This window comes from Neoarius graeffei, chromosome 2 (genome assembly GCF_027579695.1).
Source record: "Neoarius graeffei isolate fNeoGra1 chromosome 2, fNeoGra1.pri, whole genome shotgun sequence".
NCBI classification, from domain to species: Eukaryota; Metazoa; Chordata; class Actinopteri; order Siluriformes; family Ariidae; genus Neoarius; species Neoarius graeffei.
The window spans coordinates 65,782,786-65,787,198 of record NC_083570.1 but is presented as its reverse complement, the minus strand read 5'-3'; positions in this window follow the sequence as shown (position 1 = coordinate 65,787,198).

Genomic DNA, 4,413 nt, shown 5'->3' with positions numbered 1-4,413 from the left:
TAATTATGAACAGTCACGATGCCCCATTATAAAAGCCCCACATTTATTTTTCCTGATTTTTCTCCCTAACTTAGTCACTGCCAATTCCCACCCACTAGACACCGCTTACCTTCACATGAGAGCTACCAACTTCCTTTGAGGGTTCCTCTGAGCCAACCACTTTTTTTTTTTGAACTGCTTGCTTATGGGATTCCTACCTCCACATGCATGAGCTCAGACACCCATGATTGGCGTCCCTGTAACAGGGAGAGAGTATGCTACCCTGCCTCCCTGAAAGCACAGACCAGTTGTCTACGGCATCATCGGGATTCAAATTGGCAATCTCCAGATGATCGGGCGAATGCTTTCTGTTGCGACACTTGTGAGCACCACAATTCTATTTGTTTTTCACTTGAATTTTGTTGGTTACTGTATTATACATGAAGGGTATAAAAAGACTGAACATGGCTTTTTTTCCCACTAAATCCTGCAATGTTAACAGGGATGTGTAGACTTTTTATATCTTTTTGTATAACCATGGGTCATGATAAGGTCAACATTTAAGCCTGGAACATCTTATTAACTTCTTGTCTAAAGTTTTTTGATGAGTTACAAATCCTGTTTTGTTTTTGTTGTTAGTTGTTTATTTTCAGTGTCACTGTGTCTCTTGGTAGTAAACACAGGCAGCTGGACTTGTTTTTTATCCTGAAGGTGAAGACCGCACTCTGTTCAGTGGTTGATTGATTCACTCACTCTCTCTCTCTCTCACACACACACACACACACACACACACAGAGTACCTGACACTTTTAGATGTGAAACCTGGAACTTGTATTGATGTAGGCTTCTGTATGCATGGCTTTGGTACATGCTCAAAATTGGCATGAACAGGAACATATGGCATTTACAACATGCAACGCTATCCCAAATACTACTAAAAAAATCTGGATGTTTCTCCATTAAAGAAAAACAATAGTTTGCTTCATTAGTGTTACTATCAAATCGTCAATGTTTTGTTTGAGCCCTGCTGAGATATTATAACCTAAGGGAGTAACTTGGCTGTTGGAATTGAAACAGTCATGATGTTTCCTGTGTCTATTACAAACTCTTTTGAACTGCATTTAAATTGCACACATTTCCTTATTAGAAAATACAGTGAACAGAAAGAGGAAGTATTCAGAAAACGTTTGTTTTATTTTATTAAATCTCTGAGCGCACATACGGTATCTACTTCAAATTTGCACACAGGATGTCTTTGAACTTATAAAATATGTATTCATAAGTATAAAATGGATATGTTTAAAAAAACAAGCTGATAGAGACATAATTTGTGGTGTCAAAATACTAATATTAGTGCTTTTGGACCAAACAATTTGAGGGACTTATTGAGAGGAGCTCCCCCAAGAACTACATTCCTTCAAGGGCTTTTTTATCTGTTTGCATTCACACTGCCAATAGGAAGGCTGAAGTGACATAAGCCAGCTTTCGAGCATGACGTTGTCCCCCCCCCTCCCCCCCCCCCCCCCCCCCATTTTTTTTTTACGCTAACGTCAAGAGCTGTTGTTTATGCGGCTTACATTTTACATGGATTTTTTAAAATGGTAGTTGCTGGTGCTGTATTGGCTCATCTCTGACCAGTCAATGTACACTTGTGTCTGGCCCAATCACAGTAAGTTTACATCACTCATGGTTCCTCTTGTGAACTGCTGAAAAAGTTTATGCTGACCCCTTTTTGTTTCAGCCAGTATTAACTTTTTCAGCAGTTTGTGCTACAGTAGCTCTTCTGTGGGATTTGACCATATGGGCTAGCCTTCGTGCCCCATGTGAATCAGTGAGCCTTCGACACGCATGACCCTGTCACCGGTTCACTGGTTGTCCTTCTGTGGACCACTTTTGGTGATGCTCAGACCCAGTTATCTAGCCATCACAATTTGGCCCTTGTCAAAGTCACTCAGATCCTTACCCATTTTTCCTGCTCACCAATAACCATGTACGATTGTGGTTTGAAACAGATTTGCAAAAATCGGATCTTGTAATTTTCAGTTGTTCAGACCTGCTACATACACTGTCATAAATAGGGGTACAGTAGGAGTCCATTTCTGTCCCCCAAGGTACAGTCTATACTAATGTACCCCCTAGAGCTAATTATTGGACCTCAAGGTAACCTTTTTAGGGCCAAAAAGGTACATACATGTTCCCAAGCAGTATATAAAGGGTACAAATAAGTACTTTAGAGGGTGCTGTCCCAGAGACAAGCCATTGTACCTCTAAAGGTACAATAATGTACTTTATTTTCTGAGAGTGAATAATCAGATTCCAGTTGGATATGCGCAAAAATCAGATTTGGGCTGATGGGATGAAAGAAGAAAGAAAGAAGCCTTTATTTATCACATATACACTCAAGCACAGACTTAAGCACAGTGAAATTTAACCTCTGCATTTAACCCATCTGAAGTAGTAAACGCACACAAGCAAGCAACAAGCGCGCGCACACACACACATACCCAGAGCAGTGGGCAGCTATGCTACAGGGCCCGGGGAGCAGTTGGGGGTTGGGTGCCTTGCTCAAGGGCACTTCAGGTCATGTTAACCTAACTGCATGTCTTTTTGGACTGGCAACAGTGCTAACCACTACACCACTGTCTCACCCTGAACACATCCTTCGATTAGAAACAAGTATTTGTTTATTACAGTTGACAACAAATAGAACATTTTTGACTACTTTTTTTATTTTATTTTTCTTTCTCCAGAATTATTTTTCTTAAATGCTTGTCAGCTGAAACTTGTTTTGTAAGGCAGAGGTTAGTTTCAATGTCGTCAAAAGATTGTCACAAATTGGCTAATTGTGCAAAAATGATGTTTGGCCTTGCACATTAAATAGTCAGAAAATGGCCTGTTGAATAGCTTTAAGCAGTGATTTTGAAAAGTAGCTGAAACTTATTTTTATAGACCTGCTAATTAGACAAACAAAGTCTTAGTTCTAAAGGAGTTCTAACCCTGCTCAGTGTTGAGTCAGACCCTCCTGGTGGTTTAGAGTGGTATAGATTTATACTGGGTGCTGCTTTATATGTGATGTCGTAAGTTGTACTAGTTTCTTTGATAGGTTTTTTTTGTGTGTGTGTGTGTGTGTCCCATGTTTTGTCTATGAAGTTAGAGGTAGGGGGAAAAAATGAGGTTTATGTTTTGTTCATGTTTATGCCAGGCATTAAGTAGGCACATGAACTGGTTTCCATGGTTGGAAGTTACAGGTCAGATTACTGGTTGTATTTCTTTATGTGCTGAGAGCCTGATGTTGACAAAGTTAACTATATTACCTGTAATGTTTAACTTCAGGGATTGCTGCACAAGAAAAAAAAAAATAGACACACACACGTGTATTATATGCATGTGTGTGATTTTGATGATGTGCTTGCTTGGACTGATTTTCACCTTTTTTTACTTTTTTTATTTGGGTATAAATCTTTTTGAACATTGCCTATTTGTTTAATAGAAAGTCATGAGAGAAATTCCTCAACATTATTATTTATTCCTTGTAATCTATTATTTGTAGTCCTTTGGTTCATTATATACTTCAATATGTTGACCAAAATATAATTTGTAAAAAGATTTTGTGTTGGGGGAAATAAAATAACAATTGAAAATTGCATATTTTCACTTTTGTTTTAATTTATTATTCTCAAATCTAAGAGAAAATGTTCTCTACGTCCTTGCAGTCAGTCAGTCTCCTCCTTTCTCAACTCCCATCCAGGTTTCATCATCTGGTTAGTCATGTAACAGATGATGCGAGTCTTCCCAGGCTTCATGGACCGTATTTGATTCAGAATCAAATTCAGCCTTTCCTCACCCTAGACCTAGTGTCTCTCTTCAAGCGATATTTTAAAATGTCTATCCTGGCGTTCCAGCTTAAGCATAATTTGTCAAAAGAAAAAGGGCGATGAAAGAAGTTCAGGAGCTTTTGTTTTATATGCACAGAAGATTAACCATGTGGTGTGTTTGTCGAGAACGAGTCGGTTCTTTGAGTCGACTCTTGGGTGAATCTCAAGCTGGGGGTTTTAGTAGAAAACAGTGCGTGAGGTAGAAGGAAACAAAGTGAATGAATCAGCAGGGATTCTTACACATTGCTAATTCTGGTGTTTTATTTAAAAGGTAAAAGAAAAGCGACCACTAGTCAAAATATCTCTCACACAAGCTGAGCTTATGTTTCTTATTGCACACAGGCAGGATTTCTAGCACAAATGAGGAAGTGTTTGTGTTCAGCCTGTTTACTGAAGGACCCCGAGTTGATCATATTTTTGTCTAGGGATGTACAAGTGTGCTATTAGCCAGCAAAATGCACTTTTATCCGAGGGAGGAAAAAGTGTGTCATGAATATATTATGAAATTATCTATTCATAGAACTTTTATATATTTTTTTTAAAGATACTTCATTACAAA